Source organism: Dermochelys coriacea, chromosome 1 (genome assembly GCF_009764565.3).
Source record: "Dermochelys coriacea isolate rDerCor1 chromosome 1, rDerCor1.pri.v4, whole genome shotgun sequence".
NCBI lineage: Eukaryota > Metazoa > Chordata > Testudines > Dermochelyidae > Dermochelys > Dermochelys coriacea.
The window spans coordinates 206336757-206362026 of record NC_050068.2 but is presented as its reverse complement, the minus strand read 5'-3'; the positions used below and the strand labels follow the sequence as shown (position 1 = coordinate 206362026).

Here is a 25270-nt window from a genome sequence, read left to right as displayed (position 1 = left end):
TTTAGGCAATGGCAACCTATTTCTCCATGGAGATGGGGCACCACATATTGGTACACTGCTGCTGCAGCCCCATGGTCAGTTTTGCACAGATCTCAAAAAAGGTGGCTTTCCCCATCCTGAAGTTCTCTTTCCACTGTTTGGTCATCCCATGTCTACAGAGCAATTCTCTTCCACCAATCCACTCTGGTTTCCCAGACCCATAAACAGCACTGAATATTGTGTAGCTCATCCAGGAACAGGTCCTCTAATTTAAGCAGTCCAGCACTATCTTCTTTCTCCTCATCCTGCTGCCACAACTTCAGAATGTTCTGCTGCCAGAGGAGCTGCTGCAGCTGCTGTAGAATAGTTTAATGCTCCAGCATCATCTGCTCAGTGGTGCAATGGAAAAAGTCCAATTCTGGATTAGTTTAATTTTGAGTGCTCTTATACACTCAAGCTGTTTTGAGTGCTGTTATACACTCAAGCAGTCTCCATGTGTTCACACTGGTCACCACAGCAGTGCGGACATGGGTCGCCGGTGACCCAGCTGTTCGGGGAGGCTAGCCCCCAGCCCCTCCCTTTGGGCCCAAGGCCCCACCCTTCCCCTTGTACCCAAGGCCCCCACCTCTCCCTTTTTATCCCCCCCCACAGTAGCCCAGAGCACACCCACCGCGGCCCCCGGCCCCAGTGCCAGGTGGCTGCGGGGGGAGGCTCCAGCCCAGGTGCTCCGGGCAGCATGGCCCCAGCACTAGTCACCCTGAATCCCTGCAGGAGACAGGCCAACCAGCCCCAGCCAGCCTGGTCCAGCCAGGGCAGAGCACTGGGAACCGCAGGAGGGGGCCTGACCTGGGGACGGGGCCACGCTAGACTGGGGAGGCACAGCTTCCCCCTGCCTATGATACCCGCCTCCCATGCTGCGTGGAGCATTGTTGGGTTCATCTTGGCTGACAGCAATTTGAAAATGCTGCTAGCCCACCCACAAAGGAGGTATGGGGTTGAGACAGTGGAAACATGGGAGATATTTAAAAAACTTGAACCCACCTGGCTTTCTACAATTCACAGAGAAAACAATTGCAGGATGGACTGTACTCAGTAGTGAAGCAAATGACCATAGGATAACCCCTAGAACGCGACACCCTCAGTTTTGACACACGTCAAAAAACTTCAGATTAAACTTTCCTTGCATGTACCCCCTATGCCCTCAGTTCAGGAGATGTCCCTGCCAGGGCAGAGGTGAGACATACTGGTTTGACTATTGCTATATATGTTTCATGCATAGCCATGTGGTCTGAACTCAGCTATCATTGTGGTATCTTTCACAGCAATGCATTTACAGGCATTGAATAAAAATATTCAAACTTTCATACAAAAAGAATATATAGCAGACACATTGCAAATAGCTAAATTCCATTGACATTGATTTGCAATTTTAAATTCTCTTTGATTCCTTAGCCAAGGTTAATCCCCTGGCTAGGCTGCTTAGATATTCTGCCAGATAACCTTCAGAATTAACTCATCATGAGTCACATCTCCAATAAACCATATTGACATGTTCACAAATCAGCATCCAGTGATAAATGAAAGGGAAAATCTTTCCATCTTAGGGGTTTTGGCTTCAGGTAGAGTCATCCTTAAGAGTTTTGTTTGATAGAGATGCAAAAACTGAATGCAGATTGGCTTTCCCCTATTTGAATTAAACACAGTTGTAAACATCCATATATTTTTTTCTTCTGGGATAAAAGGTAATAACATCAATTTATACTAGCTGAGGTTTTGGCCTATGGATATAGGGCTATGATCTCATTTCCAATGGTGTAACTCTATTAACTTCAGTGATGTTTGGGGCAGATTCTAATCTCATTTATACACAGGTAAACTCAGAGTAACTCTAAAGACTTTAATGGAGGTACTTATCCCTTTATACTGCTGTAACAAAGAGCAGAATCTGGCTCATGCTATATGATTTAACATTAAAATCTTTCACAAAGCACTTGGAATAATAAAAAGAAAATCAATACCATCTTACATTTATATAGTGCTTTTCATCTCATTGGATCCGAAAACACTTTACAGTCTGTGGACTGTAATCAGTGCAGGGTCTGCTTCTCATTGACCTTTAAAGCCTGCTGCTCCCCATCCTACATCACTTCTGAGTGGCTGGACACCTGGGGTCTGAAAATGGAGGCCCCAGAATTCCAGGAGATAAGAAAGGCAGTGTTGGAGCTGGGGAGAGAAGGGTGAGCGTGTTGGAGATGACTGAATCGTGAGAGCAGGATTTCTGCTCTGATATAGCTTCACAGGGGAGGTCCCTTCCCCATAGAAGACCTCCTGAGCAGGAGCAGGTTACCAGGCTATGTGGCTTCTAAGGTCAGTAGTGGTGGGACTCTATTCTGGTCTTGTGATTAAGACACCTGACGAAGAGTCTGGGCTCAAGTCCCAGCTCCCAGTGTAATGTTAGGTGGCCTAGTTCACGCTATGCCTTCTCTCCATCTTCAGGACATCCTGCTACGGATATAAATCTTTGACATGCAAACAGCTTTGATGATATTCCACTGTGAGAAAAACAAAAGGGGAAGAGATACAATCTTATTAACAATGTCATATTATGTATTCCAAAATCTAAAAACAGTCTCTATGGTCCAATCCTTTGCAGATCACCTTAATCACAAAACCTCCTGTGTCCTGAAGGAGACTGTTCCCTAGAGAGAGACTTTTTAAAGAGATGCCACTTGTTTCACAGGGGAAGGGAAGAACCAAATTATACCAGAGAAACATTCCCTGACACTGAAGATGACTCCCTGCATTGCAGCCCATTATATTAATTCTTCCTAAGGTGCTTCTTTGAGACTCCTTTGTTTTATTCCAAGCAGACTTCCAATTATAGAATAGCATCATTCAGTAAAAGCTCAAGATTTCAAGCATAAATGTTCAAAACATGCACAAAGTAGAGCAAAACTGACACTGCAGGTTAAAACAGAAAAATCAATGATGGTTTTTCTAATGCAGACTACAACAGCTCCACCTAGTGGAGAACTGTGTAGTAACATCATCAATCTGAAATGAGTTACAGGCTTTGTTTTCCCCTCCCCAATCCTGCACTTACCCTCATTTGTTGTGTCTCTGACTTTCTGGAGTTCAGACATTGCTTATGTTGCAGGCTGGCGGCTGCACACTGCTCTTGAAACTAAAGATTTAAAAAGAAGCGGATCTATTCCTTGCTCTGTTTCGACCTTTGTTGCTAAAAAGTGCAAAAAGCAAAGGTCTGCATCTCCTAGGTCAGCATCCACACTGTGAGTATATAACGGTGATTTTGTTACTAGCTTGTGACACTCATCTGACCTCTTTACCACAAACACAGATGACTTTTACCCACAACACAGCCATGAGTTAACCAAGTTTGTGCATCCATTTCTACCATGCTGCCTGCCTGTAGTGCATTCTGGGAAAATCTGGGCAGCTTTGCCAGGGCTAGCTTAGAGTTGCTGAGGCCAAGGGCTGAAGCCAAAGCCCGAGTCCCACCACCCAGGGCCGAAACCTGAGGGCCACCACCCTGGGGGTGGGGTTCAAGTTACAGGCCCTGGGCCTGGGGCTGAAGCCCTTGGGCTTCAGATTCCCCCTCCCACCCCCAGGGCAGTGGGGCTCAGGCTTTGACTTTGCCCCCCCCGCCCCCTCCAGGGCTTTGGCAGGCTCAGGCTTTGGCCATCCTTCTCCCCTCCCCTCCCCCCCCCCCGGGGTCATGTAATAAGTTTTGTTGTCAGAAGAGTGTCACAGTGCAGTGAAGTTTGAGAACCCCTGGATTAGATATAATATCAGTTGAATGAAACCTTAAACCAAATCATAGGGTTGTATGCCTATCCCTGCTGGTGATTACCACAGCATTTTCTCATCAGAGACAGGCAAGCGGTACTGTGTCCAAAACTTTTTGTCTCAGTAAAGCCAGTTCTCATGTCCACCACAGTTGTTGCTGAGTGCTGTTTTAGTGGCTTTAGTTATCAGACTGGACCTAGATAGTGTTGGCATTGTTTTGCCAAAACTGTCTAAATAACTTTCACCAAAAAAGGAAGGCTTGAGACAGGTCAGAAATTTGTAGATTCTAAGGCTGGAAGGGACCATTGTGAGATCACCTAGTCTGACCTCCTGTATAGCACAGGCCACAGAACTTCCCTAAAATAATTCCCAGAGCAGATCTTTTAGAAAAAAAATCCAATCTTCATTTTAAAATTGTTAGTGATGGAGAATCTACCGCTACCCTTGGTAAATTGTTCCAAAGGTTAATTACCATCACTGTTAAAAATGTATTCCTTTTTTCCTGTCTGAATTTATTTATCTTCAACTTCTAGCCATTGGATTTTGTTATATCTTTCTCTTGTAGACTAAAGAGCCCATTATCAAATATTTGTTCCCCATGTAGGTACTTATAGACAAATTACCACTTAACCGTCTCTTTGTTAAACTAAGTAGATGGAGCTTCTTGAGTTTATCACTATAAGGCATGTTTTCTAATCCTTTAATCATTCTTGTGGCTCTTCTCTGAACTATCTCCAGTTTAACAACACCCTTCTTGAATTATGGACACCAGAGCAGGACACAGTATTCCAGCAGCAGTCACACCATTGCCAAATAAAGAGCTAAAATAACTTCACTAGTCTTCAAGATTCCCCTGTTTATGTAGGTTTCAGAGTAGCAGCCGTGTTAGTCTGTATTCGCAAAAAGAAAAGGAGTACTTGTGGCACCTTAGAGACTAACAAATTTATTAGAGCATAAGCTTTCGTGAGCTACAGCTCACTTCATCGGATGCATTTGTTATGTAGTCGTAGTCATATTGCAGTTTTTCTGGAACTATGTAAAAAATTATTCTCTCATTGTGGGTCTGATTGTTTAACCTTACCTACAGGCTTATGGCACCAGTTGACAGCTCCATGTCATACCTCATCTAAACATACATAAAATAAGCTTTCAAATAATATCTGATATGAGTGTGTGTAGGGTGGGTACATTAAACTCCAAAAATATGGAGAATTGCTCCATGCTTAAGATTCAGTGTGCTGTTTCTTTCAACTAAGAGTAGTTTGTACATAGCCCATACAAACTAAACTTTCCTATGTATGTTTTATGTGATGGTGAATCATTGATCAAGCAAGGTGAGGCCCTACGCTGAATTCACAGGCATTTCTGTTTGTCTGTAATGCGATAACTTTTGAGGACCTTATCGAATCAATTCAAAAAATTTAGAGAATGTTCTAGGCAGCAATGGACAGAGCTCTATTGCTTTTGGTGAAGATTGGAACACCAGAGAAGTCTGATTTCCATTGGTCTAAGTGAGAGGAAAATCAGATCCACAGAATGCACACTTGGTACTGCAGCCAGAGGAATCTCTCTAGTACCTCCGGCTGCTGCCTACACATCTTATAAGAGAAACTCAATATGCTGTGTTCTCATTGGGTGAACAGCTCAGTCTACATAAACAGTAAAGAATTTTCACTTTCAAAGAGCCAGAGATTTGTAGATTATGAGGCCAGAAGGGACCATTGTGATCATCTAGTCTGACCTCCTATATGACAGGCCATGGGACTTCCTGAATTAATAACTGAACTTGAACTTATCTGGTAGATGAACATCCAATCTTGATTTAAAAATTGCCAGTGATGGAGAATCCACCACAACTCTTGGTAAATTATTCCAATGGTTAATTACCCTTATTGTTAAAAGTTTGCACCTTATTTCTAGTCTGAATTCTTCTAGCTTCAACTTCCAGCCACTGGCTTGTATATATCTTTGCCTCCTAGACTCTCACCAAATTTGTGTTCCCCATGTAGGTACTTAGATATTTATAGACTGTGTTCAGGTCACCTCTTAACCTTCTCTTTGTTAAGATAAATAGATTGAGCTCCATGAGTCTCATGGCATGTTTTCCAGTCTTATAATCATTCTCATGACTCTTCTCTTTACCTTCCTTGTATGTTTATAGCACTGGTGCCCTAATAGATTGAGGCCAAATGCTATTAATGTTTATAGACCCTCTCTTTTACTTCTAGATAACTGATTGAACTTCATTCTAGAGCGACAGAGTGAAATCTTGGCTTTATTGAAGTCAATAGGTAATTTTGCCATGGACTTAAATGGAGCCAAAATTTCACCCAAACCGATCAGAAATTCTCTTTGCTGTCTTATTTGAAGTTAGTTGGTTGTTTTTTATTGAAGTCCCTGTCACAAACAAAATCACATCACAAGCATGTCTTGACTTTAACTGACCCCTTGTTGGGAGCCTTAGCAGAGAGGACACAGAGACTGAATTCACCAGTATGTCTAGCTCTTCCAGCTCAGGACTGAGATACCTTGCCAGGCCCTTTGTGTGTGGGAAGCTTACACAACCACCACTAATGCTGGTAGTGTGAGAGAAGCTTGCACAGCCATTGTTTGTGTTGCATCTGTTCTGAGGGTAGGAGGGTTTTACGTTGTGAGGGACACCCAATCTGAATCCTTTCAACCGCGTGAAATTAATTTTTAAAAAATACAGGAGCAACATTTTAGAAACGACAGCAGAATTTTAAGAGGCCACAGATTGATTCTCTGTGTGGAAAGTTTGTTCCTTTTTCTGGGAAAAGAAACCGTATAATATTTTGTACAAAATCAACTTTGAAGGGAGATGCAGTTACACTATAAAGTTAAGTAGGAATGAAGCTGACTTTATGGTGTCACTGTAGGCCTGAAAATTTAAAGCACGTCTTTGGAAACATACTATGAAGCAAACAACCAACATTAATGAAATATGTAACCAGGGATATGTAGATACAGTTTGGCAGTCACAGTGGGAAAGTAGCTAGTAGTGCCAATGCAAAATGTCTTTTGCTCTAGTGAAAGGCAAACGAGGTTGCTGCTGCAGAACACTAGAAATTGGGGAAGATTCTATGGCTACACTGTGCATTTCAAAATGATTTAAAACCAGCACCACTAAAAACTCCAATTTCTGACCTCTAAACATAAAATGAAAGTGATTCAATTTCAGATGCATTACTCAGCATATCATTATTATGAATAGAGCATTTATTATAACCCATGCAATGTCACACCTATGTGGCATGCAATACAATAATTAATGTTCTGTTTGTGCTTCACACTTAAACAGCTGATTTAGGGATTTGACATATAGCAGTTAAACATTTTTTTTTTAAACCCACCAATTTCTCTTTTTTAATTGACCATCTAACTATCCATGGCAAGAAATGGCTCAAACACTTTTGCAAACTTCTGAAACTAAAATAATTTTGCTGCCCAAAAGGGGCCTTTGCCAATGATTGATTAATTTGTCTGGGGAACGATAAATGTAATTATTTTTGTGCTTTGTTCAAAAAGTGAATATTAACCAAAGAAAAAGTCCCTTATCATGGTGGCAGCCTTGTTACATTTCAGTCTCCAACAGACTTTCTTTGAGTAGAATGTTTTAGATGACTGGCCAAAGGGGGCTGCCAGCCTTGGAAAATGCAATACAAATTGGAGCATCAAGCTTTTATATAGTATGGAGCACATCTTAGCAGAGAGATTGTTGCATGGACACCTCATCATTCACAATGGCTTGTCCCGACCTAACCTCTCATTTACCATTGTCTGGTCTGGCCTGGCCTGGCCTGGCCTGGGCTCCCCTCTGTGATTACTTAACATGCCTTTGGTACTGCAGTGATTCCCTTCATTGGGAAAGGACTTATGTATTCATAATTGTTTTTAGCGTAATCATTGTTTTGTCCTTTTTCAAAGAAGTGGATCACATTCTCTCTCCTTTTGCTCTTCATTTCATCTCCCCTCCCACGTGTTCTGTTTTCCTCTCTCCCCTGCCCTGACCCCTACCCCATATGCTTCTCTGTTGCCTAACCCTCTTCTCACCCACTCCTCTGCACATGCTGCTCTGCTGACTTGTTCCTTTTGTCCCTTGCACATATTTCCAGGCTGCCTGGTTCTCCTCTCCCTGTCACATGATACCTCTTTCTCTTCTCCCTCTGCCCTGAACATGTTGCCTATTTCCCTTTTCCCCTACACTCCTGAACATTCCTTTCCTGCTGGCTCCTCTTCTTCAGAGGCTCTGGTCCCTGTTTCCTCTCTTCCTCCTATTGAGAGCAGCCCTTATGGGAAGCATTTACATTGGCTTCTTTTCCTCCATTTCATTCGCTTTACAGGCTTACAGAACCAAAGCAGCTGGAAGTTCCAGCACCATGTTACCTACCAATCCTCTGTAGACCACAGTCTGAAAACTGCTGGGCTGTAATACCTCACCATTTCCCAGAAGGGACCATACCAACCTCTTAGAGTTAGGGAACAAACTTTTGGGAAGGCCTTCACTATTTTGGGGTGGGGTGGGTTAAACCCGTCAGTTTCCAGTCACATGCCCTAGGTACTTTTTCCTTCGCAAATGTACTGCTTTGAGCTTAGCCTCCCTCAGGGGCCTGGGCTTCAAGAGGTTTCTGTACAACTTCACTTGGCTGTGGCTGCCAATTGGTGTGAAAAGCAGCCACATTGTCCAGGTATACAGCTACATTTTGCTGATGGTGACAGAGAGTATGGTCCCTCAGTCATTGAAAGGTGGCTGGAGCTCCATGTCACCCCGGAGGCATGCTGACAAACTGGAATAGCCCAAGGAGAATGACAAAAGCTACTTTCCCCAGAGAATCAGGTGTTAGTGCAATCTACCAATGACTCTTTCTTAAATGTAGGGTGGTGAGATATCTTTATTACAGCTTTTCCTAACCAGCTAAGGACCTCATCTTTTTGGGCTATTGGATACATATTGAATTAGGAGACTGAGTTTTCTTTCCACAAATCAACAGAGAATCGAGTGTTCCCATACAGCTTAGGAACAAGGACTACTGAGCTTCACTTGATGCAACTTGATTCTTCCCTCCCTCCTAGCTTCAGCATTTTCTGAACCTTTAGTGCCATCTCCTGCATTTCCTCAGGGATCCTATAGGACTTTATTTTCTGGTTATTCCCAAGGCTGAGACTGCATCAAATGGACTAATAAGGCTAGAGAACACATCCATACATGCCTCCATCACTTTGCAGACCTGCGATTAAAGCTGAGTGAAAACTGGAATTTCTGTCCTGCAGGAAATTCTGGTATTTCAACATTGGTTTTTGTCCCAACTTTGGATGAAAAGTTGAAATATTGCAATTTTTGGCTGAGCAAAATGTTCCAAAAAATTTCAACTCAGAAATGGTGAAATGTTTTCTATTGGCACTTTTGGAGGTCCCAGCAGACTCTGGGCAAGATTCTCATTTGGCCATCAGCCCCTTTGCATTGCCCAGCCCCAAAGGAACTTGTGATAGGGTGCTCAGAGAGCGAGACAGCATAGCAGCTAGTGCACCTGATGTCCTGGTCCCTTGCTTCTCTGACCAGGCCTTCCCTGACCTTAGGCTGAAATCTTCTCTCCTCCACTCACATCTGGGCCTCATTCCTCAAGAGGGTGTGGTAGGGAGACCCAGCCCTCCCTCTTTACTGGGTCCCAGCCCAGGACCCTGTGTGAAGCAACACTGGGAGTGTCCCCCTGGTAAAGAGTCAAAGTCCACTGCCCTGGGCTACTTCCTACCTATATCTCTTCAGTTTGGGACATGGCCCCTATAATCCAAACTGTCTGTAGTGGCTCACCTGGAATAGCATACCCTTGTGGACCTTTTGCAGCATTCTGTTACAGCCTCCGGTCCCTCTGGGTGGGGATGGAGGGGGCCTAGTTCCATAACATCCTTATAGTCAAATAGTAAAAGTTCACACACTGCAGGGTGCTCCCTAGTCTCCTCAACAGTCTCTCTCAGTCAGGGATGCAGTGCTTCTCCCCAGTCAGCTAGCCCAGCAGTCTGACTCATCTAGAGAGAGGCAGAGCTATCTCCTGCAGAAGGGTGTGAATCAGCTCCATAACCATTTGTCCTCATCCCAGAGATCAGACCTGCCCCACTTAAGGCTGAGCCTTTGATCTTAGGTTCCCCACATTCGTTTAATTAGATATGTTGTGAAAATAGTGCACTGTTCTATGAAGTTCTGAGTGGACTTATTTCTCTGTTTTCAGACATGGTTTTTATAGTTGTGTGGCAGCTGTAGATAGAAAAGGTATTTCTGGAAATCTGGAAGTAGTGATGGCTCTAGTAAGATTCCAGGACTGCAGACCACTTTGATAATGGTTGGGCAGATATCCCCAGTTGATGGATTATAGATTTTGTCAGACCACATCCTGTTTCAGACAGTGTTGCCTCGATCTTGTCTAGTTTGAGCTACAGCCACCTGGCTTTCATCCAGATCTTAGTTTCTGCCAACCATTAGATAAGCCTTGCCAATAGCTATGTCTGGATTCAATGAAAAAGAGTATTTTTGGCTTTGTACTGCAGTTTATATGGTCTCACTGTCTCCCAGCAACTTCACTTCGATACTGAACAGGGTTGAGGCCTGAAGGAGCCCACAACCAACACCCCCTCAGAGGGAGATCCCCTCGAGCAGCAGTATTTGCTTGTGATAATTTTGAAAAAAAGTGATCAGAATCCCTAGCTGGTCTTACAGTCTTGTTAACATTTCATGATGAATAGGATTGAAGGTCACTGAAAGATCAAGCAGTTGTCAGCAAGGACATCTGGCCTCTGTCCATTGCTCAGAGCGGAGTGTCAGTCCCTATGATCAGTGTTTTTTCTGTGCTGTGGTCCAGCCTGAAGCCCAGCTGCATGGGTTCCAAGACACCTGAGCTTATCAGATCTTGTTAGAGTTGGCCTGTCACCACCTGCTGCATTATCATTTGAGGAAAGGGAAAGTTAGGGGATAAGTAGTACTTGGCCAGGACATTAGTGTTCAGTATTGGTTTCCTCTGCAGAGGCCTGATTATAACTTGTTTAAGGGCTTTTGTCAGTTTGCTCTCTGATTAATAAAAAAGGGCCCATACATTACCAGCAAAGACAGACATGGATCCAAGTTGCTTGAATCTAAGTGGACAACTTGCTGCACAGCTAGAATGTCAGCTGGGACACTGGTTAAAACTCAGCCACTGGGGGATGATAGCGCAGCTGTATCCTTCTGCTCTGACCCGTCAATCTTGGCTCAAGAGAGAGAGTTCTCTGAATCCAGGCAATGTCCTCCAAAAAAAAGATCAGAAACAAGAAAATGGACATGATTGGAGCCAGTTGAGGGAACCCTGGGTTGATTGTGATGATAATAATGACAACAATATATAATTAGAACTGGTCAAAACAGTTTTTGACCAAAAAATGCCTTTTTAAAAAAATTAAAAATTTCATTTTTTAGGAATGTTCTGTTTTTTCAAGAAAAAAAGTTTGGTTTGGGTCTCCCCCCACCCCACCCCTGGCCGCCTTTTTCCTCCTCTTTTTCCATTTAGTCCCTGAGAATAGTGGGATGAATAGAAAAGGAGGAGAAAGAGAGAGATGGAGAAAACAAAACCTCAACATGTTTCAGTTTGCATAAATGTGTTTTAAAACTGAAAACTTTTCAAGAAAAAAGTTATAGACTCATAGACTTTAAGAACCATCATGATCATAGAATATCAGAGTTGGAAGGGACCTCAGGAGATGATCTGGCAGGCACAATCCCCAATTTTTTTTGCCCCATATCTCTAAATGGCCCCCTCAAGGATTGAGCTCACAACCCTGGGTTTATCAGGCCAATGCTCAAACCACTGAGTTATCCCTGCTTGACCCCCTGCACAGAACCTCACCCACCCCCTCCTTTAACAGACCCATAATCTCTGGCTGAGTTACTGAAGTCCTCAAATCATGATTTAAAGACTTAAAGTTACAGACAATTGACCATTAACGCTAGTTTGAGCCTGCAGGTGAGCTGTGCCCAATACTGCAGAGCCCTCCCCATTTAGTGTTCCATTGCTAGCTGTTGGAGATATTTGCTGCTAGCAGTCACAGATCAGCCACATGCCATTGTAGGCAGTCTCATCATACCATCTGCTCCATAAACTTATCAAGCACAGTCTTGGAGCCAGTTAGGTTTTTTTGCCCCCACTGCTCCCTTTGGAAGTCTGTTCCAGAACTTCACTCCCCTGATGGTCAGAAACCTTCATCTCATTTCAAGCCTAAACTTATTGATGGCCAGTTTATATCCATGTGTTCTTGTATCAACATTGGCGCTTAACTCAAATAACTTCACTCCCTTCCTGGTATTTATCCCTCTGATGTGTATTTATAGAGAGCAATCATATCTCCCCTCAGCCTTAGCTTGGTTAGGCTAAACAAGCCAAGCTCTTTGAGTCTCGTCTCATAAGGTAGGTTTGTCATTCCTCTGATCATCCTAGTAGCCCTTCTCTGCACTTGTTCCAGCTTTAATTCATCTTTCTTAAACATGGGAGACTAGAATTACACACAGTGTTCCAGATGAGATTTCACCAGTGCCTGTATAATGGTATTAACACTTCCCTGTCTCTACTAGAAATATCTTGTCTGATACATCCTAGGACTGCATTAGCCTTTTTTTCACGGATGCATCACATTGGTGGCTCATAGTGATCCTGTGATCAACCAATGCATCCAGGTCTTTCTCCTCTTCTGTCACTTCCAACTGATAAGTGTCAAGTTTGTAGCAAAAATTCTTGTTGTTAGTCCCTAAGTGCATGACCTTGCACTTTCCACTATTATATTTCTTCCCATTTGTATTACTCCAGTTTTCAAGGTTGTCCAGATCTTCTTCTGTGATATTCCAGTCCTCTGTTTTGGCAATGCCTCCCAACTTTGTGTCATCCACAAATTTCATTAGCACATTCCCACGTTTTGTGCCAAAGTCATTAATAAAAATGTTAAATAAGATTGGTCCCAAGACTGATCCCTGGAGAACTCCATTAGTAACCTCCCTTCAGCCTGACAGTTCACCTTTCAGTATGTCCCTTTATAGTCTCCCCGTTAACCAGTTCCTTATGCACCTTGCAATTCTCATATTAATCCCTATCTTCTCCAATATAACTAACAATTTCCCATGCAGAACTATCAAATGCCTTACTGAAATCCAGATAGATTACATCTATTGTGTTTCCTTTGTTTACAAAATCAGTTATTTTCTCAAAGAAGGAGATCAGGTTGGTCTGGCACAATCTACCTTTTGAAAAATTGTGTTGTATTTTATGCCAATTACCATTTACCTCTATGTCCTTAACTACTTTCTCTTTCAAAATTTGTTCCAAGACCTTACATGTAATTGAGGTCAAACTAACAGGCTTGTAATTTCCTGAGTCACTTTCCCCCCCCCCTTTCTTAAAAATAGGAACTATATTACCAATTCTCCAGTCATAGGATATGACCCCTGAGTTTACAGATTCTTTACAAATCCTTTCTATTGGTCTTGGAATTTCAAGTGCCAGTTCCTTTAATATTCTTGGATGAAGTTTATCTGGGCCTCCCCCCAATTTAGTCCCATTAAGCTGTTTGAGTTTGACTTCCACCTTGGATGTGATCATTTCTTCCACTATATCCTCATTACCATTAGCCACCCTGCCACTACCTCTAACCTCTTCATTAGCCTCATTAAAAACTGAGGCAAAGTATTTGTTTAGGTGTTGGGCCATGCCTACATTATCTTTAATTTTCACCCACCCTCAGTGCTTAACAGTCCCACTTCCACGCTCCTTATTTACTTTTTATTTATATGGCTGTAGAACCTTTTACTGTTGATTTTAATTTCCTTTGCAAGGTCCAACTCTGCTTGCCTTTTGGCAGTTCTCACTTTATCCCTACACTTTCTGACCTCCAAGAGGAGGCTTTCCTTCCTGATCCATGCCCTCTTCCATGCCTTGCAGGCTTTCTGCTTTCTCTGAATCACCTATTTGAGATGCTTGCTCATCCAGCTTGGTCTGCATGAATTTTTCCATATGAAATTTTCCCCCCTTGCTTGAGATGCAGGCTTCAGATAATTTCTGCAACTTTGATTTAAAGTAATTCCAGGCCTCCTCCACGTTCAGATCCTTGAGCTGTTCAGTCCAGTCTACTTGCCTAACTCATTTTTGCATGCTCTATCCCACAGTGGAGTGTAGAATGATGCTGCAGTCCTCATTTTCATGGGTTTGGAACATCATTCAGGGCATGGTTCTGAGGAATTTAACAGGGATGAAGTCAATAGAGTTCTAATGGAATTAAATAGGGATTAATAAAAAATTCTCAAATAGCTAGTAGAATTGGAGAATGGGGTCCGTTCAAAGAATGTTCAAAATATCCTATGGAATGCAATAGAGAATCGAAGCCCCTGCTACTTCTGTCAGTGTGTTCAAACATTCTGCAGCAAGATTATTGTTCCTTCTTAAATTCTGGAAGGGATTTTCCATAAGGGAATCTCCATTGTAAGCTGCAACATGCACAGCTGAACAGAGAGAGAGGACACTGACCAGTATAACCAACCTCAGCTTCAGAGCCTTCAGATTTCACCTGCCCTGCAGGGAGAATTCTACCAGGTTCCTGGCAGAAGACCCCTTGTTTGTTTTGAACTTTACTTCACTTTTAATAATTCCCATTATCTTTTTGAATTTCCAATAGTGGTTGCCTGATAGCTCCATATGTTTGCGGAAAGTTGATGTGTATGCAGATCCAATTTGTCAGAAAAAGAGTTTAAGATGCCCATTAAAGACTTGCCAGTGTCTTTGGTAAACTTTCAAAAACCTTCTATTTCAAGACATTTCTGCTTATATAAGCAGACCCTTTCCGTTTCTTTACTTCCCCTGGTATTTTTTTAGCACTACAAGCATTTGCTGGGAATCACAATATTTTTTGTTTGGAAGTTCTGAGCTGCCACCTGTAGGTGTAAATCTCTGCTGATCATCTTATAATCTTTTCCACAGAAACAAGCCCTGATGGCTGGCTCAGGGAATTGGTAAAGTACTATGCAGCCTTTTACCTCTTATATCACCTGTGTGAATCCAATTCAGATCAGTCATAACTATAGCACATAGGATACTGCAAAAACCAATGTGTTTTCAAGCGTTCTTCAGCATTCTAAATGGCTGTTTAGTTTGATCACGTTTGTGTCTTTTAATTATGGCTTTTTGTCCAGAGGAATGGGAAATAGCTAATCTTCACACAACTACTCATATATTCACCTAAATAGTTGTTGATCAAGAGTATTTATCAGTAGTCAATATAGAAGGATTCTTAATTTATCATTCATTAATAGAAAGAGTCTTCATTAGTCACTATTCCACATTGGTTATTTATTATTCATAGATTCATAGATTCATAGATACTAAGGTCAGAAGGGACCATTCTGATTATCTAGTCTGACCTCCTGCACAGCGCAGGCCACAGAATCTCACCCACCCACTCCTATGAAAAACCTCACCCATGTCTGAGCTATTGAAGTCCTTAAATCATGGTTCAAAGACTTCAAGGAGCAGAGAAGCCTCCCTCAAGTCAACCATGCCCCATGCTACAGAGGAAGGCGAAAAACCTCCAGGGCCTCTCCAATCTGCCCTGGAGGAAAATTCCTTCCCGACCCCAAATATGGCAATCAGCTAAACCCTGAGCATATGGGCAAGATTCACCAGCCAGATACCCAGGAAAGAATTTTCTATAGTAACTCAGATCCCATCCATCTAATATCCCATCTCAGGGGATTTGGCCTATTTACCCTGAATATTTAAAGATCAATTACTTACCAAAATCCCATTATCCCATCATACCATCTCCTCCATAAACTTATCAAGTAGAATCTTAAAACCAGATCGATCTTTTGCCCCCACTGCTTCCCTTGGAAGGTTATTCCAAAACTTCACTCCTCTGATGGTTAAAAACCTTCGTCTGATTTCAAGTCTAAACTTCCTGGTGGCCAGTTTATACCCATTTGTTCTTGTGTCCACATTGGTGCTGAGCTGAAATAATTCCTCTCCCTCTCCTGTATTTATCCCTCTGATATATTTATAGAGAGCAATCATATCTCCCCTCAACCTTCTTTTAGTTAGGCTAAACAAGCCAAGCTCCTTAAGTCTCCTTTCATAAGACAAGTTCTCCATTCCTCGGATCATCCTAGTAGCCCTTCTCTGTACCTGCTCCAGTTTGAATTCATCCTTTTTAAACATGGGAGACCAGAACTGCACACAGTATTCTAGGTGAGGTCTCACCAGTGCCTTGTATAACGGTACTAAAACCTCCTTATCCCTACTGGAAATGCCTCTCCTGATGCATCCCAAAACTGCAATAGCTTTTTTCACAGTCATATCACATTGGCAGCTCATAGTCATCCTATGATCAACCAATACTCCAAGGTCCTTCTCCTCTTCTGTTACTTCTAATTGATGCGTCCCCAACTTATAACTAAAATTCTTGTTATTAATCCCTAAATGCATAACCTTACACTTCTCACTATTAAATTTCATCCTATTACTATTACTCCAGTTTACAAGGTAATCTAGATCCTCCTGTATAATATCCCGATCCTTCTCCGAATTGGCAATACCTCCCAGCTTTGTATCATCTGCAAACTTTATTAGCACACTCCCACTTTTTGTGCCAAAGTCAGTAATAAAAAGATTAAATAAGATTGGTCCCAAAACCAATCCCTGAGGAACTCCACTGGTATTCTTTTTGCTCAAAAAAGTTTCAGTGATTTAATCAGGGAGTAGAAACAACACCATGCACTTTTTGTGACGTACGACTGGTCTCGGAATAGTGAACACCTCACGGCCTGAAAAGTTCACACATGAGGAATTTGGGAATTTGGCAGAGTCCATGAACAAGGGACAAAAGGCCTATGTTGGTTAGAAGATATATTTTGCACATAAAATGTGACCAGATGTAGTTGTAAATTAAAGCTACAGCCATCCAGTGGCTGTTGGGTGGCATTTGTGTGAACGGAGTAGGTGGCCCTCAGTCCAGTGCTTAGTGTGACAGGTGTGCATGTCCCAAATAGTAAACCCAAGTACAGCATTGGACATTTTAATACTGCCTGTAATTAAAGTGTATTTTAAATGTACATTAGGATAGCTAGAACCTTGGATGGGAGTCTTTTTGTTATTTTTACATAAAAATAAATACAATTGCTCTCTTACTGGCAGGTTCAGCAGGAAGGCCAACGACGAAATGGGCTACGGAGACTGAATTCCCCTTGAGGAGGTTTGTGCTGGGCAGGGGTGAGGTACATTGGAGGGGCTGTTGGGTGGGGGGAGCTTTCCCTGATGCTGTTGGCGCAGGACTCCAGAATCCAGGGATATCAATCTGGCACTTTTTGCTATGTATTGTATTTAATAATGGGTGCGTGGGGGGGGGGGAACTGGGATGTCACAAAGGATTTGATGTCAGGTGGAAAATAAGCAGCACTAGCTCAGAGAGATGAACTTTATTCAGAGTCCCATGCTGCCTTATGTGTACCAGCTCCCCTACATGAACTCTGTGGGGTTCAGGCTCTGAAACTAGAGGGGGCTGGGTGGGCAAACCAGCAAGGACCTCCGTATTCCTAAGCCCAGGAACTATGCTTTCAGACAGAGGACGCCGAACCCTACTTCCACCCACAAAGGAGGGGCGTGAATTCCACAGTGCAAAGGGCAAAGCAGCACAAGTTAGTGCAGCTCCAGATTATATTAATTTGCACCCACTTCTTCCATGAATTTCAGAGAAGAGGAGAAATAAAGAGGAGCCTGGCTGCTTCTCCCTCACAGCTGCTTCCAGGTTCATGAACCCTGAACCCTACGGAGATCCTCCAAGGTCTGCAGGTTAAGGAAGCGAAGCGCAAAATGGAAGGGTGAATAGAAAATGCATTTAGACTGTGAACTTCTCTGGGCAGGGAACTTGTTTTTAATATATCTGCCAAGTGTGCAGCCTCCCCTATAGTGCTAATAAACAGCAGTAATCCTGAAGTAAGGATCTTGTTGCCATGCAAACACCCTGCACGGTGAGAAAGAGCAAATTGGAAACAAGATCTGTGATGCACTGGCAGAGCTGTTCCTAAAGAGACTTCCTTTCAGTTTCCCAAATGATATCAGCTTTCAAGACTTCAAGCCATGCAAAGTGAGACCCCACTTAATTCTCCCTTGCTTTGAACACTGTGAGTCAGGCTAGTGCAGGGGTGGGCAAACTATGGCCCAGGAGCACAGCCGGCCCTTCAGGTGTTTTAATCCAGCCCTTGAGCTCCTGCCAGGGAGCGGGGTCAGGGTCTTGTCCCACTCTGTGCATGCTGTGGCACCATAGGGCTCCTGGAAGCACCAGAGAGTGTCCCCACTCCATCTCCTATGTGTAGGGCAGCAAGGGGGCTCCGCACACTGCCCCCACCCCAAGTGCTGCCCCCGCAGCTCCCATTGGCCAGCAACCACGACCAATGGGAGCTGCAGAGGTGGTGTCTACGGACAGGGCAGCGTGCAGAGCTCCCTGGCCACGCCTCCATGTAGGAGCCGGAGAGGGGACATGCTGCTGCTTCCGGGAGCTGCATGAGGTAAGCGCTGCCTGGAGCCTACACCCCTGACCCCTTCTAGCACCCCAGCCCTGATCCTCTTCCCACCCTCTGAACCCATCAGTCCCACCCTCCTGCACCCCAGACCCCACACCACTATCTGGAGCCCTCACCCCCCGCACCCTTGCCCCAGTCTGGAGCCCCCTCCCGCATGCTGAACTCCTCATTTCTGGCCCCACCCCAGAGCCTGCACCCCAACTCCCAATTTTGTGAGCATTCATAGCCCGTCATACAATTTCCATCCCCAGATGTGATCCTAAGGCCAAAAAGTTTGCGCACTCCTGGGCTAGCGTCTGTGGTGGTGGTGGTGATTTGCCAAGATTTATACAACAGAGTTCAAATGAACAAATAGTGGATTTGGTTGTGTAGCTCCTGCAATCCACTCTGAAAACGCTCCCTGAACAGGACTGTGAAAATAGCCATCTCAAGACAACTTTTTTTGCCAGGATGTTGCCATTGTGTCAGAGCCAAATGTTCTTCTCCACTTATGTGTGCATAGGGGACGCTAAGCCAATGGATCTGGGTTAGGGCAGGTAGAGTCGCCTCTAAGGCATGCAGCTCCTTCATTCTAATCCCAGAGAAGTCCCACTGTGGGGTCTCTGTAGTGTTCCAGCTCTGCAGATGGGATGAGTCAGGGCAAAGTGTCACAAGAGAGACTCTACAATAACTTCTGTGGCATCCCCCTCCATGCCTGAGACCCCTTCCTCCTAACGAGGGGCTTTTGGGGGCTGCCAATGGGACTATGCCTTCAAGGAACATGGGAAGGTAAGTGGTAGTGCAGGGGAAAGAGATCCATGTGGAGGTGTTTGCCTCTGGCAGAAACTCCAAGATCCACTCAAATGTTGAGGTATTCTCAGTATTAATCCCATGCCATTTCTGCAGGGGAGCAAACCCTGCCCTCTGATGGAAGAATGAGAAATGCTATAAGTTAAACCTATATAGACTCCAGTCCTCTGTGTGGTTCATTCCCATGTTGGAAAACATCTATCTATCTATTATGCTCATGACCACAGTATGGAGCATAGGACCCTTAAATAGCCTTTCACTGCTATTGAAATTAAAACAGTTCCTTGATTTGATGGACTCCCCAGGAGTCCCAAGTATCAGTGAATGTTCTATTGCCTTGCTGCAGTCCTGAGCAAGTTTCTTTGTTTTTCCCCAGATACATTGCCTTTCATCCAGAACATCAGATTTTGTAGAATGCAAATGGTAGCTAACTTAGTGCACGTCCTAAGTCTGAACAGAGATATTGCAGCTCTTAGATTTGTGGGCATGTCTATTAGCAACCAAGCCTTGCATTATAGAACCTGTTTCCCAGGGCTTTACAACAAGCCTTTTAGACTGCATAGTAAGAAGCTTTTAGCTGCCAGAGTGAAGGATTAATAAGGCATGTGCAAAAAGCATCCCGGTGAAGAGGTTCACTGCTAGAGTGGCAAGCTCAAGGGGCTTATTAGATAAGCTGGGACTGTGATTCTCGTATAGATAGCTCTGAAACTGTAATGTCTTTTGTTTTCTGTGTATTGTACCGGTATACTTCTAAGAACGCCTCCTCTATGTCAAGATACCAGCTATTTTGTTCTCCCTGTTACTGCAGCAGGAACCAGTGAGCTGAAGTGAGTCCAGAGCATGTGACCTACAGCCATAGGAAGGCAAAAAGAGTGTGATGTTATTAATGAACTGCATGTCCCTATCATGCTGGGACACAGATGATAACACTAATACTGGCAATTTTAGAGTGTCTACATTTGTAGATGTCTGTTCCAAGTGAGAAGTCCATCTACTTTTCTACCATCTGACTAGTCCATCATTTTATGTATGGACTTGTCTACACTTGACACACTACACCAGTAGTGCTGTACTGTGCCCCTGTAGTGCCAGGGATGCCATTTAGGGAGGGTGGGAGGGCACCTGCCCCCCCCTCAAGTTTCATAACACATTTGGGCGACGTTTTCAGCAGGAGGGAATATGCTGCCTTTCCTCTCCCCACTGCCATGTGCAGCCGTGCTGCTCTGCTCCCCTAGCCATGGAGCCACCATTGGCCACGCTGCTCAGGACCAGAAGCCTAACTCCTGATCTGCTGTGCAGGGGTGTCCCTCTGCCCCCATCCGTGTACCTGGTTTCTGCTGAGCTGGGGTGGGAGGATGGGGAGCCTGTCTGTGTGGCTGCTTCTGGGTCAGGAGTGGGAGCTGCAGCTGCACCAAACAAGCATTCAGGCTCCTGAACACAGTTTCTCTTACACACTCCCTCAACTAACTACTTCTTAGTGCTTCCTGTTGAAATGTGCAATGCACATATATTCTCTGTAATTTTATTCTTTACAAGTGCTGTTATTTTAGTTTTTTGACAGGTCTATGCATTTCATAATTTTATTTCTCTTATGCTTAAATTTAATTCTTTGAGTAGTGAGTTCTAAAATGCCTAACCTGTCCTGGCTGGAGTAATTATCATTATTACTTTTATTACCATATTGTGCTTTGTCAATTATTTAAAGTGGTACAATCAAATAATTATATCCTTCTAGAATGTAAATTTAGCTTGTACTCACCTTAGCAGTGTCAGTTTAAAAAAAGTTAGCTAAAAGTTAGCTAAACAACTTTAGATATTGTGCAGATGAAGGTCACTTATTTGCAAATTGTATTTTTAATTATATCTGTAAAATAACTTAAAATTCATACAAAAATAAATGTGGTTCCAAGTCTAATAGTAATGATGGAGTCAAATGTTAGCAAGTCCCATGCATGATTGTGATCGGTAAACATAAATGCCAAAATAATTAGAAAAATTAATTCCCATTCTTAATAAAAAAGAGAAAAAACCTTAATCACATATGTTAAAATTAAATAAATATGTTTTTGATGGTGTGAAAAACAATTGACTAAAGTAGAGTAGATAATAGCAGAAACAGAGCGTGTCTGTTAGAGAAAGTAGGCAGATTTTATTTATTGCTACTAAAGATAGTGTACAAAGTATCAAACTTGTGTTTCGATATCTGTGTTAAGGCTCCAGAACTGATACGTCAAGGTTTGGGATTGGGAATATCTTGCACTATTATCTCCTGATTGTTCTAAATTTACATATAAACTTAAAATATGGCTTTAGTTGGTGTTTGTATGTATTTTCTTTCTTTATATAGGAATTAGATATAGTGCTCCTGTAACTGATTTCTAAGTTATCTGCAAAAATACTAGAGTTTTCAGGTGCCTATGTCGTCCCTGGAATTGTGGTCAAAGTCCTTCTCCCCCACCAAAAAGATCTGAAATGGTGCCCCTGTATAGTGCTTCAGTGTGGACACTACTTATACTGATAGGAGGGGTTCTCCTGTCACCTTAGATCAGGTGTTTCAAACTCCTGGCCCACAGGCCATGTGCGGCCCACGAACCTCCCCAATGTGGCCCACAGGACTCCAGCCTTTTGAGGCCGGGTCTCTTCCCTCCCCCCCAGGCTATTTAAAATCGCCCCACTCACCACGGGCAGCGCAGTGGAGTGAGTGGCTTCTGCCTGCTCACTCCATGTGTCTGCCGGCCCCTCCCTGTAGCCCCGGGGCAGGGCTGTACCTCCGTGCACTGCCTCGGAGGCCAATGGGAAGCTGTGGGGGCAGTGCCTGGGGGCAGCAGCACGCAGAGGCCCCACCCTGCCTTGGAAACCCAGGTAAGCACTGCACCCCCAACCCCCTCCCAGAGCTTGCACCCCCACCTTCCCACATACCCTCTCCCACCCCTAAACTCCCTCCCAGAGCCTGCACCTCCTCCTCACACACACCCAGCCCCCAAACTCCCTCCCAGAGCCTGCACCCCCTCCCCCACAGCCCCTCCCACCCCAAACTCCCTCCCAGAATCTGCACCCCCACCTCCTGCCCCAGCCCAGAGCCTGCACGAAACACCTAAACTTCATCCCACAGCCTGCACCCCAGACACCCTCCCCCACCCAAACTTCCTCCCACAACCGTAGGCAGGTGAGGGAGCAGAGTTTTAGGGGGAAGGTTCTGGGCAGCATGAGTGACATTATTGGCCTGCTGGGACGCTTTGAGGACTGGCACTGGCCCTAAGGTAAATTGAGTTTGAGACCCCTGACTTAGATAATTCACTTCCCCTGGAAGCGGTAGCTAGTTGATGGAAGAATTCTTCCATCAACCTAGTACTGTCTACTTGCAGGTTAGGCTAGTTTAACTATGTCATTTAGAGATGTGGATTTTTCACCCCACGTGCTGTGGCTATGCCAGTGTAAATTCCCAGTGTAGACAAGCCCTATGTGAGATGAGTAGACAAATGATCTTCTGTAACATTTAAAAGCCCCTTTAACTTGGTGCTGGTCTACACTGAAAACTTACATTGGCATAGCTACGTCTCTGAGGGATGTGAAAAATCTACCCCTCTGAGAGACGTTGTTATACTAATATAACCCTGGTGTAGACAATGCTAGGTCGATGGAAGAATTGTTCTGTTGACCTATCTTCTGCCTCTCAGGGATGTGGATTAACTATTGTGACAGGAAAACCCCTCTCATCAGCATAGGTAGTATCTACACTGAAGTTCTATAGCAGTGCAGTTGCAGTTGTACTACTGTAGTGTGTTTCAGTGTAGACATCCCATTACTTTAACAATGGCCAAAAGCAAGGTTAAGTATGGGAAGTACAGCTTCCCCACCTCTGCTAATAGCAGAGGAATTGCTCCCCATCCTGTCCCTGACTTCATCCTGTTTTATACTAAAAAGTAAGGTAGACCCAGCTGTGTTGCTTGGGTGTGAAAAATCCATACCCTGAGCAACATAGTTAAGACAACCTAACTCCCAGTGTAGACAGTTCTAGGTTAATGGAAGAATTTTAATGGAAGAGCTACCATCTCTCTCAGGAAGGTGGATTAACGACAACAGTGGGAAAAATCCTCCCATTGCTATACACTGATGTTACCCACATAAAATTCTCAGTTACTCACACTCTAGGGCACCCACCTTTACCCAGTTCCTATGGCTCAAGGCATAACCCTCTTAATTTAGACACTCCCACCCTTTCCCTGTTCCTAGGGATCCAGGCAAAAGGCACCTAACTTTACTCCTCCGTGGGCTCTGGGCAAGCATCCTTTCCCTGTGGACTCAGAGCTTAATCTTTTGCAGGTTTATAGGGTCTTTTACCAGTGAAAGTGCCTTATACAGTAATATCCTTATCCTCTATTTATTAACAATCACCAAAAACAGAATGCACATACTACACAAACAGTGCTCACCACTCCCAATAAGACAGATGAACTTTTCTTGATAGCTAGTCAGGATCAGGTCCATCTGGGGGACTCCACTTTCTGCACAGTGTCATAGACAGAGTACTGGGGTCTGCCAGAGAATTCTTGGAGCTGTGTCCTAGAGCTGATTCCCAAGGAACTTTCTTTTGGACCCAGTTTATACAGTGAAACTCGAGCCCTGCTTAGCTATACCTTAACCAATTATTTTATTAACCAATCCTAACAAAATTCTCTAACCAATCATATCCCACCACCTTAATTAATTTACACCTAGCAAAATTAATTATGTAACAGACAGAAACAATTAAAGAACCAGACATAGACCATACAGACAAATAATAGGGAAGTGGGGCCCATAATAACAAAACATTAAAGAAATGAGGATTTCACAACCACAGCTATTGATAAGGCTATCAAACAAGTTTTCTTTAACCATCTTAAGATCTGTTTCTTTATCTGGTGATAGTGGGTGCCACTAGGATGGGGTCTCCTTCTCAACAGCCTGCTATTACATTGTTTTAATGTAATTTAGATGGAATGTGAGGATGTGACTTCCTGCTTCTCAATTAATGGCTGCTGCTCTTTTAACCTGGCTGCAGATGAAGGCTTTAGGCCTTGCAATATGGCTACAGACAAAGTTGCCTTATCCTTACACTGAAACACTATAGCCTCGCAGCTGCAGCTGTAGTGTTTTAAGTGTAGACATAACCTAACTCACTTAAAGGCACACTGTGGATGTGGAGTTCAAAGCCTCCATTTATGATTGGCTGCTGATTGAGTGAAATGGATCCTGCTTGTTAGGTCTGGACTAGACACTAGGATGGAATTTGGAAATTCTCTACTTTCCTTTTGTACTAGCCTGTAGGACAGGTTCCAAGAGTAGCTGCATGCTTTCTTTCCTACCAGTCCCAGTAAAGTATCCTCTATTTAATAGATGTGGATGAATGTTTAATGAGAATCCACCAAAGACTGGAGTCCAGAATAGTGCTATTTGGAATCTGGAATTCCAGTTCCATGGGAAATTCTGAAATATTTTAAAAAGTCATTCCAAATGGAAATAAAAAATACAAATTTTGAAATTTTTCACGGAATGCAATTCCAAAATTTTGTTAGAAAAAATCTAAACTACATTTTGTTTCAACCTTATTGTAACATTTCGTTAAGGCTGAAACACTTCATTTTGATTTTATTGCCTAGACTTTCAAGTTTAATTTAATATAATATAGCTGGAACATTTTGACTATTATATTATGTCATATCATGTAGTTTCATTTAAATCAGTCTTTTCCTATGGGAAACTGTTCAGTTGGAATAATTTTAACCAGCTCTGGTCTAGAGCATAATGCTTGGAGCACTTATATCACTAGCACAAATCTCATGGCACACAGGGTACATTAGCAGATATCTGAAAGTGTCGGTATATCGGACAGTTATAATGACTTACTGCAGTGGAGCTGACTACACTGGAAATTATAGTTAAGTGATTATCAGAATGTTCCTGTTGAGAGACACTCAAGAGAGTTTAGCTGTGTTTAGAGCTTTCTTTAAAATAATAAATTATCAAGGCTGAGGGGAGGTTGTGCCTAGTCACACCCAAAATGAATTGCCTGGAGGGTATAGTGTAATAGTATGCTAACTGAAAAATTATTTCACTCATTCC

General features: G+C 43.4%; 2 long non-coding RNA genes across 3 annotated transcripts in view; one reads left to right on the top strand and one right to left on the bottom strand.

Moving 5' to 3' along the window:
- The window catches only part of LOC119844299, a 77998-nt gene that overhangs the window by 16536 nt on the left and 36192 nt on the right, over positions 1-25270 (top strand). The window contains exons 2-3 of one of the 2 annotated variants that reach the window (XR_006280665.1): positions 16992-17049; positions 17549-17674. This is a non-coding gene — a long non-coding RNA (uncharacterized LOC119844299). The remainder of the gene's footprint in view (positions 1-16991; positions 17050-17548; positions 17675-25270) is intronic. The other variant, XR_005289218.2, reaches the window with a different exon arrangement.
- Positions 1924-23842, bottom strand: LOC122459765. Its single transcript, XR_006280655.1, has 4 exons — positions 23599-23842; positions 19969-20012; positions 3330-3341; positions 1924-1934 (listed from the first exon to the last, which is right to left on the bottom strand). It is a non-coding gene; the product is annotated as an uncharacterized LOC122459765 (long non-coding RNA).